The sequence below is a fragment of the Solanum dulcamara genome, chromosome 1, assembly GCF_947179165.1.
Source record: "Solanum dulcamara chromosome 1, daSolDulc1.2, whole genome shotgun sequence".
Classification (NCBI taxonomy): domain Eukaryota; kingdom Viridiplantae; phylum Streptophyta; class Magnoliopsida; order Solanales; family Solanaceae; genus Solanum; species Solanum dulcamara.
In genome coordinates, this window is record NC_077237.1 from 36,756,874 (window position 1) to 36,773,495 (window position 16,622).

Below are 16,622 nucleotides of genomic sequence, written 5' to 3' on the forward strand. Positions count from 1 at the left end.
TATCCACATGCACCCCATAAAGATAATGGCACCAAATTTTTAATGCAAACACAACCACCGCAAGTTCAAGATCATGGGTTGGATAGTTCTTTCATGTACTTTAACTTTCCTAGAGGCATAGACTATAACATTACCATGTTGCATCAAGACACAACCCAAACCAACATGCGAAGCATCACAATAAACACCAAACCCATCTGAACCTTCGGGCAATGTCAAAATAGGGGCTGACGTAAGACGATCTTTCAATATTTGGAAACTTTTCTCACATTCTTTCGACCATTGGAATTTTGCCTTCTTTCGTGTCAACTTAGTTAAAGGAGAAGCAATGGATGAGAACCCTTCAACAAACCTTCTATAGTATCCAGCTAAGCCCAAAAAGCTTCTAATGTCCGAAGGAGATAATGGTCTAGGATAATTTTTAACTGCTTTCATTTTCTTTAGATCTACTTTAATCCCATCACCGGACACCACATGGCCAAGAAATGCAACCTCTTTTAGCCAAAAATCACACTTACTAAATTTAACGAATAGTTTCTTTTCCCTCAATGTTTGCAACACAATCCTCAAGTAACCCATATGATCTTTCTCATTTTGAGAGTAAATCAAGATGTCATCAATAAACACCACTACAAACATAGACAAATATGGCTTGAAAATGTGATTCATCAAATCTATGAATATAGAGGGAGCATTTGTCAGCCCAAACGACATTACTACAAATTCAAAATGACCATACCTTATCCGAAAAACCATCTTGGGAATATCATACTCCCTTACCCTTAATTGATGATAACCGAAATGGAGGTCAATCTTAGAAAAATAGCTTGCTCCTTGTAATTGATCAAACAAGTCATCTATCCTTGGGATTGGATATTTGTTCTTTATGGTGACCTTATTCAAATGCCGGTAGTCTATACACATTCAGAGTGACCCATCTTTCTTCTTAACAAATAACACGGGAGCACCCCATGCTGAAATACTTAGTCTTATAAAACCCTTATCCAACAAATCCTTCAATTGTTCTTTTAAATCCTTAAGTTCCGCCAGAGCCATACAGTAAGGAGGAATAGAGATAGGTTGGGTATCGAAAAGGAGATCTATGCCAAAGTCAATCTCCCTTTTGGGAGGAATACCGAGCAAATCATTGGGAAACACGTAGGAGAACTCATTAACTATCGAGACTGACCACGAGAAGGAGTTTAGGAATCAATGTACCTAATTTACACAATATGAAAAATGCACCCTTTGGAAATCATTTTTCGAGCCTTAATACATGAGATGAATTAACCCTTAACTACTGAAATCATTACCCTTCCATTCAAGAATAGGCTCATTAAGAAAGTGAAACTTAACCACATGAGTTCTACAACATATAGATACGTAAGAGGCATGTAACCAATCCATACCAAGAATGATGTCGAAATCAGTCATATCAAGTTCAACAAGGTTACATAGAATAACTTTGTGCAAGACCCATATGGGAGAATTTCTATAAGATCTCTTAGCTAATAACGAACCACCAATGGGAGTATAAACCGAAAAAGGTTCTATTAACACTTTGAGGAACATCAAATCTCATAGCAATGTAAGGAGTAATAAAAGACAAGTTCTCACCCGTATCAAGCAATGCATAAACATCAAAATTAAAGACTCGTTACATATCTGTGACCACATCAGGAGACTCATCAACCCCTTACCTAGCATGACTATCATAGAATCAATTATTGCGTTGGCCACTCTTAGGTTGAGCTTGGGAGCCTTGTTGCACTTGGCCTCCTATAGGATGACCTTCTCCACCCTTATTAGCAATAAGGGGGCACTCGCTTATGGCCCACCTTGCCACATCCATAGCAAGCATCCGTTCCCATCAAGCACCTTCCTCCATGATGCTTTCCACACTTTGCACACTTTGGAAAAGAAGGGTTACTAGCATTTACACCTCTTTATCCTTGGGCTTTAGGGTATGGAACCCTATCCTTAGAAAACTTCTTCCCCGAGCTTTGGCCTTGATGAGAGCGTCCACTGCTACCAACGGTCCTAGCATTAGAGAATCCACCTTCATATCGGGCTCTCCTAGAATCCCTCATCCTCATTTTTTTTGAGCTTTTCTCCTTTAATTTGTTCGGCAAAAGTCATGAGCCGAGATATGTATATTTCCTTAACAAGCATAGTAGTGCGACATTCCTTGACAACCAAGTCGGACACCCCTGATATGAATTTACTTATTCGGGCGTGTGGATCGACAATGATTGAAGGAGCATACTTGGATAGCTTAGTAAACTTGAGGGCATAGTCCCTCATCCCCATATTGACTTATCAAAGATTTATAAACTCCAAAACTTTAGCCTCCCTTAACTCAAGAAGGAAAAAATGATCAAGGAAAGCAAGTTTGAAAGCTTTCTATTCGACATGAACTTCATCCTCTCTCTCCAACTTCCATTGAGTGTACCATATTTGAGCAACACCTTTGAGTTGGTAAGCCGCCAACTCTTTTTTTTATTCTTAAGTCACCCCATAATACTCACTATCTTATAGAACTCATCAATGAACTCTTGAGGATCCTCATCAATCTTTGTGCCATGAAACTCCGGAGGATTCATTCTTGCAAAGTCCCTTACTCTTGAGGCTAGAGTAGGAACATTAAGAGGAGCCACAACACCTTGGTTGGTCAACACTCTGGCTAGCATAGTAATAGAAGTTCGGAACTATGCATTAGTCATTTGGTCCGGTAGAGGACCATTGTCTTGAGGAGCTGGGGGAGCTTAGGCTTTATTAACATTCTCTCCCCTTAGAAATGGTAGTCTTCTTGGAGCCATATTTCTGAAAATCGCAAAGAAAGACCGTTAGGGAAAAGAAGTATTAACATAAACTATATAGCAAGACATGGATCGTGAAGAAAGTGGAAATTACTAAATGCCTCATAGCCTCCTACTCATAAGTGTGGTGTGCTTTACACCCACGAATAAGACTCTACTTGACGTGGCATGTTGGACACCCTAGGACACTTGAAAACCTTGCACTCTGATACTAAGTTTGTCATGACCCGGCCTAGGGCCTAGTCATAACACAACGATCGAAACCCCAAAGGGATCATATCAAGCTTCTTGTACATATCATAAGCATATATAAGGTAAAATATAAAAGCAGAAACATCATAAGAGAGTCTAAAACATGAATAGAAATCTGAAAATGTCTTATGACAATATAGACTCAAACATATATCCAACTAGATGCCTCTAAACATGAATATGGGTGGGGGCTAGGACATGTCCTTTGCTCACCCTCAACATAAAATGCAAACAAAAGTCTTTTGAAAATAAAATAATAAGTAACTTGAAACTAGTCCCCAGTTAATAAGGAGTCACCACAACACCATCGGATGGAGAACACCTACTAGTTATGTGGACGATTAGGATCTTCAACCACAACTCCTATATTATGAGATAATGTAGGAAAAAAGTATGCATTAGTACGTTGGAATGTACTAAGTATGAGGGCGTAACATGCAACGTAAATCATAGAATGTAAAGGTCAAGTAAAACATATGATAAGATGGAATAAGTAAAGTCATGAGAAAATCATATCGACCAAAGCATTTAAAAGCATAAATTCAAAATCACAACATACTTAAGAGAACATAAATATGTAGGATAGGAACCATAACCGACAATAAGACTATGCGATTTATAATATGGAATCTGAAGATCCCCACATCGAGAAGAAGGAGGCTACTTTATCAAGGTAGACTCCAGATCATGAACATGTGCTATTTGTGTATCCACTAGCTAGGCCAAAAGGCAATCCTACGATGGCACATAGTTATGAGACAAGAGACTTTATATAAGAATCCCTTATTTTGATCCTCTACCTCAAGTCCACATTCTGTGCTAAGTCAATTCCCACGGAATCATACATAACATAAAAATCATAATTTCATATATCATAGTCATGAATCATAGGCTTGAAATCATAGAGTAGCTCATTTTCATAACATACTTGTAATGTGAGAATTGTCCTTTCATCATTACAATCATATTTGCATAACTCATGTCGTTAGGCCTTAGGTCGCCTTTCTTCATAACTTGCATGAAGAACCATAATTTGAAACACACTTATAATTTATGACTATAGTAAAAATTCATAGTCATAATTCATGCTTTGAAAATTTATGACCATAGCTTGTACTTGAAATTTGGGTAAGACATGAATGCATGATCAATTGAATTGAGAATCATGAAATTTACTTGAAAATATGCATGATCATAAACTTTATATCAGCCCATACATAATTCATATAGATAGTATTATTTGGAAGTATAGTTAAAAATACTCATAATTTACATCATAAATCCTAGAAATCAAAGTAGGAGAATTCATGGAAAAACTCTTCAAATTAATTCAATAACCATCAATTTATATCAAAATAGACTCATGATCATATTTCAAATCAAAATTCATGCAATTGGAATAGAGATCACAAAACCATAAAATACCATATTTTAATTTGATAGAAAATCTTGAGAAATTGATTGGCTTCATGGATGAAAGGATCCATGAATCAATACCCACATACCTTGAGTGAGAACACCAATTAATTTGGAAGAACTTGAGAGTTTTGATGGAGAGCTTGAGTTAATTTACTTGAAGTCTTCAATGGAAACCCTTGAGAGCCTTTTTGTAGAGAGAGAAATATTTGATTTATGAATTGTAGAAGAATGAATAGAATTAGAGATTTAGGTTAATTTATAGAGTTGAATTAGGTCCTAAAAATATCTAGGTTCATTACCTAATAATGTGGGAAAGGTCTAAAATGCCCTTTAAAAAAACTCAACTCATCTAGAAAACCCTCCTAGGTCCATGACGCGGACCCTACTATTTTGTGAATTCTTGGAAAATCTATCTTCTGATATACGAGTCCTAAAAATTCACCGAGACTATTTTTCTGCAGGTTTTGACCCCCTGATCAATATTCTGAACTCGGATTTTTCAAAAAGATTAAGGATAATGAATTACATGAGCGGCCTACTCCCAAGGCATTCTTAAGGTATTTTGTAAGCATTTTTTAGGGCTGTTACAGTTAGTACTTTCAATGTACTAAGTATGTAAGCGTGCATGAACATTGAGGAAACATTAAAACATTTATGTAATATGAAACATAATGCAACGCATACATAATCAATCATATAGATATTCTTTAAAATTTTCATTTTGTGGGAAAATGACCATAACCGATATTTAAGACCATGCGTGTTGTTACATGGAATCCAACATAACACCTACGTTGGCCGGGGAGACTACTTTCTGGGTAGAACTCCATCAACTTTATCCATTTCTTTATTTTTAACTTTAAGGGATTTCATGGATCCATTAGCCTAAGCCTACAAGGGCTCCTATGTTAGCTCATAGTTAGTGAGACAAGGGGTTGCTACTAGAATTTCCTCACCGAATCCCACCTCAATGCCCCATTCAGTGCTAAGTCAATCCCACAGAATAGTTTAATACTTCAAAATAGTCATACTATATAGCTTGAGAATTCAAAATATCACATTCGGTAGAATAGCTCTTTAAAACATTTGGTTATTCAAATATGCAAGAATTATCCTTATTGCATAAAGAATCCATCATTCATATCATTTCATCATTCTTTTATTTCATCAGACTCCCTTTTGATCAAAGATAGTGCTTTCATAAATATTTATTTGGAGTCAAAGTTTTCAAGTCAAACTTGATTAAAAATATAGTAAAACTAGGTGAGTTTAAATCACTTCAACTTTCAAACATGTATGTAAATAAAATTATGCATAAATAATTTAAAATTCATTAATTAAAAATTATGCTTTAAATAACCCACCATGAATTTCAAGAACCTTTAAAGAGCTAAATAGGGAAAAATACTTGAAAACCATCATTTCATACATATGAAATTATTTTACATCAAAAATGACCAATAATTATTAGTTTAACCATGATTCATGCTATTAAGTAGAAATAAGAATTACCCATAAGAACATCTTTTTTGAAATAAAGAGATTTAGTTGAAAGAGCTTTAGATTCCGTGGGTGGAAGAACCCATGGATAAATACCCACATACCTTAGGGTAAAGTTTTAAAAAATAAACATAATTATCATATAATCAAAATAATTTAGGCATGAGAGTGGAATAAATACTCTCATTGAAGCCTTACATACCTGGAATCCAAAGCGTTACTCAGAATCGAAGGACTTAATAAACACTCTTGAATCCTAGAATTTTCTCCTCATCAGAGCATTTTATGTACTATCCGGAGTATATAAATTACCGGAATAGTATTTTTACACTACTAAGAACTAAAATTATATTTTGAAAATAAGTAAAGGAGTGTATAGAGAGAAGAGTTGCTTGAGAAAGCTTGATGAATAAAATGATGAAATAAAGTGGGTATTTATAGGTGTGAAGGAGGAACCTAATAATAATTAAAATAATTATAAAGAAAAATCTAAAAATTTAATGAAAGATTGTGATGTCATGGGTGATGTCAAATGGAGGACTATTGATATCATGGGTGATGTCAAATGGATCTAGATCTTTCCATGGTTGGTGAGATGAACCTTCTTTTAACGGAATACCCTTTTTCAAAGCTTCGTTTGAAAAAGACAACTTCCTCATTAGGATTTGGCATCTTCATACTAGAAGTATACTTTCATGTCGTTCAAGAATCAACCGATTTGGAGCAACCTACAATGAGATATGATTTTTCTTCTACAAACACTCTATTTTGTAACAACACCATGTCTTGCAACAATTAATTTATTTGACCTACTTAACCTCCATAAATTAAAATATGGTATTACAAAAGTTATAGGTAATGATGTTCGGGTTATTCTGAAATTTGAATCACCTAATTTGGACCATCCTATTAAAATATATGTCCAAAATATAGAAGCGATATCATTTTTATCGAGAATTGGAACATCATATACAACATTTTTAAGGGGTGTTACACTCAATGACTTTTTTGTCAACTGATTTCTTCAACTCAACCCAAATGGTTTCACGGTCTTGTTTGGCCTTAACATCTACCACAAGAGATGATTCCGAACCATTATGACCAAAATGTCTCCATCTTTGGAGTCAACCAACCGCACACCTAAACATGCCAACATATGAACATCCTTAACCAATGCTTTCTTACCTTTCTCAACATGTGCAACATTACCCATGGACAATCTACTTAGTGTATTGGCAACCACATTAGTTTTGCCTGAATGGTACAACACAGTCATATCATAGTCTTTCAATAATTCAAACCATCTCCTTTGCCGAAGATTCAAATCTTCTTGCTTAAACACATATTATAAACTCTTATGGTCGGTGAACACAACCACATGGATACCATAAAGATAGTGTCTCCAAATCCTCAAGTCAAATACAACCACCTCTAGTTCAAGATCATGGGTTGGATAATTTTGTTCATGCACTTTAAGTTGCCTAGAAGCATAGGCTATCACTTTACCATGTTGAATCAAAACACAACCAAGACCAACCTTGAAGCATCACAATATATGATAAAACCATCAGACCCTTCCGGTAAGGTCAAGATAGAAGTAGTAGTGAGACTATTTTTCAACTCTTGAAAACTCTTTTCACAAGCTTCCGCCTATTAAAACTTCACTTTCTTTTGAGTCAACTTAGTCAAAGGTGATGATATTGATGAAAATCCTTGCACAAATCTCCTATAGTATCTGTCTAGGCCTAAGAAACTTCTAATATTCGAAGGAGATAATGGTCTAGGCCAATTCTTTTACCTCCTCCGTCTTCTTAGGATCAACCATAATCCCTTCACCGGACACAATGTGACCAAGAAAAGCCACTTCATTTAACCAAAACTCGCATTTATTGAACTTGGCAAATAATTATTTGTCCCTTTGAGTTTGCAACACAATCCCCAAGTGATTAGCAAGTTCCTCCTCATTCCGAGAGTAAACCAAAATATCATCAATAAATACAATTATAAACATATCCAAATATTATTTAAACACCCGATTCATCAAGTCCATGAACTCCATGGGGGCATTAGTCAAACCAAATGACATAACTAGGAACTTATAATAGCCACACCTTGTTCGAAATGCCATTTTGGGAATATCACACTCCCTCACCCTTAGTTGGTGATAATCGGAACAAAGATCGATCTTAGAGAAGTACCTTGCCCCTTATAATTGGTCAAATAAATTATTTATCCTCGAAATTAGATATTTATTCTTGATGGTTACTTTGTTTAATTTTTGGTAGTCAATGCACATGTGTAGTGAACTATCCTTCTTTCTAACACAAAATGGAAGAATCCCATGGGGATATACTTGGTCTAATGAAACCTTTGTCTAATAAGTCTTTCAATTGATCCTTTAACTCTTTTAGTTCCACTGGGGCCATTCGGTAAAGAGGGATAGAAATGGGTTGAGTACCCAGAAGAAAGTCTATACCAAAATCAATCTCTCTTTCGGGAGGGACACTGGGTAGATTATCGGGAAACACATCCAGAAACTCATTAACAATAAGGGCCGACTCTAGAGTAGGGGCTTTGGAATTTTCATCCCTAACCCTCAAAAGATAGTAGATACAACCCTTAGAAATCATTTTCTGAGCTTTAAGGCATGAAATGCTACCCTTCCATTCTAGGACCGACTCATTTGGAAATTTAAACTTAACCACTCGAGTTATACAATCAATAGAGGCATAACGTGCATATAGCCAATCCATACCAAGGATAACATCAAAATCGGACATCACAAGCTCAACTAGATTACATAGAGCAACTTTTTGGAAAACCAAAACTGGACAACTTCTATAGACTTTTTTAGTCACAACCGACTCTCCTACGGGAGTATAAATGGAAAAAATCTCTAAAATATTTTGGGGATAAAATCAAACCTCATGACCACATAAGGGAAAAAAAAAGGAAAAAGTTTCACCCGGATTTTGTAAGTCATAAACATCATAGTGAAAGGCCCATAATATATCGATAACAACATCAGGAGTCTCCTCCACCTCTTGCTTACTATGGAGAGCATATAACCTTTTATTGCATTGACCACCCTTTGGTTGCACTTGAGCACCTTGAACTTGGCCTTAAGGACGACCATCTTTAACCTTGCATTCCTTAGCATGATGATCTGCTTACCACATCGGTAGCACATATTCAAACCCACTAAATACTGTCATTGTGGTTCTTACTATACTTCTTGCATGAGGGATTAACTTGGCCAATAGGAGCACCTCCTTTAGGCTTAGGGTTGGTCACCCTATCTTTTTCAAACCTTGGAGTAGTGGAATTATAATCCCCTTGGTCGTAGTACCTTTGGCAAAAATAAGGATGCCTACCACCTTCGGACATAGCATGAGAGAAATCACCACCATCGATCCTTAGCCTCTTAGACTCCCTATTTTTCTCCTTTAGTTTCTCACTCTCTATTTGCTCTGCATAGGTCATAAGTCTAGAGATATCCATCTCCCGAATTAACATAGTTGTCTTGCACTCTTTTGAGACCATCTCTGACATACCCGACATAAATTTTCTCATACAAGCTCTCGAGTCGGCAACCATGAATGGAGCATATTTCGACAATTGAGTAAACTTGAGGGAATACTCCCTTACAATTATCGCACCTTGCTTAAGATTGATGAACTCTTAGACATTAGCCTCCCTCAACTTCAATGGGAAAAAATGATCAAGAAACACCCCTTTAAACTCATCCAAAGTCATGGGATCCGTCACTCTAGGCCTCTCACTTTTCCATTGATCATACCAAATATGAGCAACAACCTTCAATTAATATGTAGCCAACTCCTCCATCTCAACTGGGGTAATCCCCATGATATTCACAATCTTGTGAATGCTATCAACAAACTCTTATGGATCCTCTTCCATCTTAAAACCCCAAAACTCTGAAGGATTCATCCTTATGAAATCACGAACTCCTGTTGCCGCCATATCCATATTTGGGTTCACAGGAGCATCCACTTCACAGTTAACTTAAGTCATAATGGCTTGTGCAAGTACTTGAAAGGTCGATCCGAATTTGGCATTGGAGACTTGATCATTCAAAGGATCATTTAGAGATAGTTGCTCCTCTTCAACCACATTCCTTCTAATGGAGTATCTTCATGGAGGCATTTTCTGAAAATTGCAAAGAACAAATATTAGAGGGAAAGACTTAACCACTCTATCACACGGTATAGATAATAAAAAAATAAAACTTTCGTAAGATATTTTGTAGCCTCCTATTTATAAATGTGGAACGCTTCACACCAATGCATAATAATATAATTAATGCGGCATGTTAAACTCCCTAGGACTCTTCTAAACCATGTGCTCTGATACCAAATTTGTCATGACTCAAACTATGGCCAAGCCATGACACGACAATTGGGATGTGAGGGACCTTAACCAAGCTATGTTAGCATACATCGCATACTTAGGGTAAAGAGATATGATATTAAAAGCAAAAGTAACAACTCAATGGAATAGGACTAAGAGATAGAATAAATCAACCAATGTCCGAATGGACTACATCATAATATCGTCTAAACATGCCTCTAGTTTAGTCTTTGATGGGGCTTAGGACAAGCTCCTAGCTCACCCAAAATAATAGAAGTAAGTCAATGAAATAATATGGAAATAAAGTCATGTCCTCGATGATATGAGGACTCACCAACTTTTTGGAGAAAGCTAATCAACTCTAGCCATGAATATGAGGAACGTGAGTATCGTCCATCCCTACGTTATATGACAACGTAGGCAAAATATGCAATAGTACATAGAAGGAACTAACTATGTGAGATATGCATGAACAAGTAAAAGAATGTGAACAATATGCCATAATATGCATGACCAAGCATAATAAACATGACTAAGGCTTAAAACATTTAAAAACATATGAAACTCATGGTTAATGCGTATCATAAAAATTTATAAAAAACTAATGACTTGACATTTAACTTGTGTGGGATAAGACCTTTAACTGGAGTCTAAGACCATGCGAGCTATAACATAAAATTCGATGGAACCCTCATTGAGAAGAGGGAATCTACCTTGATAGGGTATACTCCATCATGGTACTCAACTCAACTCAATGTGCTATATGTAAATCCACTAGCTAAACCATAAAGGCAATACTTTGCGGGCAACGTAGTTTGGGAATTTAGGTTGCTACTAGGATTCCCTTGTATAACTAACTGCATTATCAGAATGAACCCCATCTTGAAGTCCTCTCAGTGCCTAGTCTCTATCCTAATTAAATTCATAAAAACAGATCTTAACATAATAGGGAAAGATAGTAACTACCTATCAATCAAACTTTATAAAACATAATAGGAGTACCTCATTAACTTGTAATTCATAGGAATCCATAACTTTGGTGAGAATTGTACTTATTATCATATTTAACATGAATGTGTGAGAATTGTACTTATCACACCATAATAACTTTCTTTGGTCATAATTGATCATCACCATAACTTCATCATTAAATCATAATCTCAACTTTTATGATGAAAACTTTCTTTAAACGTCATTGAACTCATAATCAACTCATTAAAATCATCTATAACTTCATAATCATTCTTGGAAATATCTTTATGCATGAGTATTTATAATTCAACTTAAAACCCTGTAATTCATATGAAGACATGCTTATAATGATTATTGATAATATCTAAAAATGAAATTGAATCAGTCCAATGCAATTCATCAAACTAGGATTCATAATCTACTAAAAATTAAAGGATATTTTGAGAAAACTTTGGGACTCCATGAGTGAAAGAAACCCATGGATCAATCCTCACATACCTTGATTGAAATTACTCAAAATTGAAGAAGAAACCTTGGTGAAATTTGAAACCCTATCTTGAAAGTTAAAGAGGAATCCTTGAGAGATATTTACTTCTTGCTGTAGAAAATTTGGGAGAGTGATTTTGAATGAGAGAAATTTTGAAGAATTGGATAGATATGGTCTTGAACTTAGCCATAATTGTGTTCAAGTTCATTGAAACAAACTTGGAAAATGACATAATTATCCTTCATTAAAACTAAGATGTCATCCCTACGAATCAACTCTACGAGTCGTAGAAAGGATGATGAATTATCAAGATGACTCGTCCTGCAGGCTTGGGAAAACTCTAAAAAATCAAGCCTCTAAAGTTTACAAATGAGTCATTTCTACGACTCATTTGCACTACTATGAGTCATAACAAGCATTCGTCCTACAAACCTGCAGACATGAGTATCTCTGAACCTTAATTTACCAGTCGTGTTTATGACTCATCTAAAGGACTATGAGTCATAAATATGACTTGTCTTGCAGGTCTTGAATTTGGAAATTTGTGGAGTCTCTAATCTTTGAAAATGACTTAATTTGATGAATCGTAGACACTCATATGACTTATCCTATTGAGTCGTAGGATGTCACCTGAGGATAGTCCTGAATAGGCCTGTGGGACTTACTTTTATGAGTCGTAGAAAGCTCAATGATTTGTAGAGTGACTCGGAAATATTGGTCAGTTTGAAATTTTGAGAATTTTCTCCTTGGTTTCAATTTTTTGACTTCTGGGGTCTTACACCGGTGAAGAGATTATGGTTGATTCTAAGAAAATTAAGGCATTTAAGAATTGGCCAAGACTGTTATCCTCTTTGGATGTTAGAAGTTTCTTGGGCCTAACCAAATATTATAGGATATTTGTAAAAGGTTTTCATCATTCTCGTCACCTTTGACCAAGTTGACTCAAAAGAAAGTGAAGTGTCAATGGTCGTATGCTTGTGAGAAAAGTTTCCAAGAGTTGATAGCCTATATTTCTAGGCAACTTAATATGCATAAAAAAATTATCCGACTCATGAATTAGAGCTAGCGGCGGTTGTGTTTGCCTGGAAGATTTACATACACTATCTCTATGGTGTCCATATAGATGTGTTCACTGATCATAAGAGTTTATAATATGTGTTTACACGAAAGGTATTGAAACTTCGGCAATGGAGATGACTTGAATTGTTGAAGGACTATGATATGAGTGTGTTGTACCATCCGACAAACCCAATATAGTTGCTGATGCACTAAGTAGATTATCTATGAGTAGTGTTGCACATATTGAGGAAGGTAAGAAAGAATTGATCAAGGATATTCATAGGTTGGCATATTTAGGTGTGCGATTAGTTTATTCTAATGATGGAGGTATATTTATTCAAAATATCTTGTAATCATCTCTTGTGACGAATGTCAAGACCAACCAAGATAGTGATCAGGCATTAGTTGAATTAATGAAGTTGATTGTCGAAAAATCCATTAAGGCTTTCTCCTAAGGAGGAGATGGTTTGCTTCGCTGCCAAGTTTGGTTATGTGTATCTAATATTGGTGGTTTGAGAGAATAGATATTAGAAGAGCTCCATAGTTCTCGGTATTTGATTCACCCGGGATCTACCAAGATGTATCGTGATTTGAGGAAAATGTATTGCTGGAATGGTATGAAGAAAGACATAGAGGAATATGTGGCTAAGTGTCCAAATTTCCAACAAGTTAAGGTTGAGCATAAAAAACTGGGAGGTTTTGCCCAAGACATTAAAATTCCTACTTGGAATTGAGAAGATGTGAATATGGACTTTGTAATGGGTTTGCCTCATACTAAGAGGCAATATGATTCCATTTGGGTTATTGTAGAATGGCTGACTAAGTTGGCTCATTTTCTACCAGTTAAGACTTTTTATTGTGCCGAAGACTATACAAAGTTATATATTCATGAGTTGGTAAGACTTCATGGTATTCCCTTGTCCATTATATCGGATCGAGGTACTCAATTCACTTTACACTTTTGGAAGTTGTTTCAAAAGGGTCTTGATGCAAAGGTTAAGTTAAGTATCGCTTTCCATCCTCAAACCGATGGCCAAGCCAAAAGAACGGTCCAAAATTTAGAGGATATATTAAAAGCATATGTTATTGATTCTAAAGGGAGTTGGTATGAGCTTTTTCCATTGATTGAGTTTGCCTACAGTAATAGTTATCACTCTAGCATCCTAATGGCTCCTTTTGATGTAATTTTTTTAAGAAGGTGTAGGTCTCCGATGGGATAGTTTGAAGTAGGTGAAATGACCTTGATTGGTCCATATTTAGTAATAGATGCTATGGAGAAGGTGAGATTTAAAATGGAGAGGTTGAAGATGGCTCAAAGTCATCAAAAGTCTTATTTAGATGTTAGGAAAAGAGATGTTGAATTTGGGGTGGATGATTAGGTCTATTTGAAGGTTTCATACATGAGGGTGTATTGTATTTTGACAAGAAAGGAAAATTGAGTCCTAGATATGTTGGACCTTATAGGATATTAAGATATTTGGGCGAGGTGGCTTATGATTTAGAGTTGCCATTTGAGTTAGCCATGGTTGAACCGGAATTTCATGTGTCGATGTTGAGAAAGTTTATGGGTGATCCGAATTCCACAGTACCTTTGAAAGATGTGAGTGTTGAAGAGAATTTTACTTATGAGTAGGTTCCGGTGGAAATCGTACACCAGTAAGTGAAGAATCTAAGAAAGAAAGAAAGAAGTTGTGTCCGTCAAAGTATTGTGGAGGAATCAACAAGTAAAAAGTGCTACTTGGGAAGTGGAGGCGGATATGATGAAACAATACCCGTATATCTTTCCTTCTACTCAAGCCTAAGGTAGTAAGTTGTTCTTATTCAAGTTAGTTGAACTTCTACATATTCAGTTCCTCCTATGTAATTCATATACATGCATGTTCATGAAAGTTGATTTTAAGCCATGTTTTATGTTGAGTTTGAATTTTTCATAATCTATGCATTTTAAGGTGTCATTATATTCATGTTGGGTTGCTAGTCCTCTTTCCGTGTTTTACTTATTCTAGTTGAATTCCATTCGAGGAAGAATGCTCCTAAGGAGGAGATATTGGAAAGCCCCAGAAATTTAAAAGTCGAACAAAAGAGATTTTTTTTAAAGAAAATTCGAACTGACCCCAAGTCTATGAGTTGGTCTACGATTCCTAGGGTCTTTAACAAGTCGTAGAGACAAATTATGGAAGTGATATTAGGGTTGAAAATTTAGCTAAAGACGGGTCAAGGTTGATGAGTCACTTCGAATTGTAGGAACCACAACGACTCATAAAAATGAGTCATGGTGAAACTTCAGAGACCTATACTTTGCAGGTTTTTCAGACTTGCAAGATGAATGGTGTTGACGACTCATAAGGAAGACTAAAATTTACTTACTATACCTGCTGCTGTAGCATTATAAACTATATTGTTACTCTTGTTGCCGTTGGGATAAATATGACCCCTTCCCCTGTTCCCTTCTAAACTTCAGAGACCTCAAAATTAGGGTCTTCTCAAATCTGCAGGACGAGTCAAGTTGACGACTCGTAATCATGATGATGAGTATTAACTACAACTCGTAAATGAAACCTTAGAGTCCCCTATATTTAGAAGTTCATCAGGCCTGCACGACTATTGAATTCTACGAGTCGTAGACTTGAGGACGAGTCATAGAGATGGATTCGTAGGTCAAAATCTAAGTTTAATGAAGGGCAATCTTGTCTTTTTCCAAAGTTTTATTCAATGAACCTAGACACAATTATGGCTAAGTTCAATCCTATAACTACCCATCCTTTCAAAATTTCCACTATTCTAATTCATTCACCTAAATTCTCCTAAGGCATGATCACAAATCCTCTCAAGTATTTCTCCAAATTTCAAGCTAGGGTTTCAAAGGCAGTCAGATTCTTCTTCAATTTTGGGTAGATTGCTTCAAGGTATGTGGGGATTGATACATGGGATCCTTTCACCCAAGGAGTCCCATGGTTTCTTCAAAGTTTTCTTCAGTTTTCAATTATCTACTGACCCTAGTTTTGATGACTTAGGTTGTTCTATTTCAATTTTGTTTTTAATTATTATCAATACTTATTCTAAACTTTTTTCAACAAGAATTGCATGATTTTAAGTTGAATTATGAATGTACATACATAAATCTATTTCCAATTAAGTTTATGAAGTTAAAGATGATTTTCATGAGTTGAATATGAGTTCAATGAATTTCAAATGAAATTTTTTTATTAATAAAGTTGAGATTATGATTTAATGATGAAAGTTATGTTGATGATCAATTATGATCCAAGATAGTTATTATTTTGTGATAAGTACAACTCTTACATAATCATGTTTAAGTTGGTGATAAGGAAAATTTTCATCGAAGTTATGGATTCGAATTAACCACTAAAATTATGAGCTACTCTTATTATGTTTCATAAAGATGGATTGATAGGTAGCTACTATCTTTCCCTATAATGTTATGATTATGTTTTAATAAATTTTATTGGGATATTGACTAAGCACCGAGAGGACTTTTAGGTGGAGTTCGGTCTGATAACATAGTTAGTTACCCAAGGTAATCCTAGTAGCAACCTAAAGTCCCAAACTATGTTGCCCACGTAGGTTGCCTTTATGGCCTAGCTAGTAGATCCACATATATTAATTGATTTAAAGTTGTTTCTCATGAAGTCTACCTTGGCAAGTAGCCTTTCTCTTCTCAATGTGGGAGTTACATCAGATTCCATATTATAGCTCGCATTTTGTTAATATGTCAGTTAAAT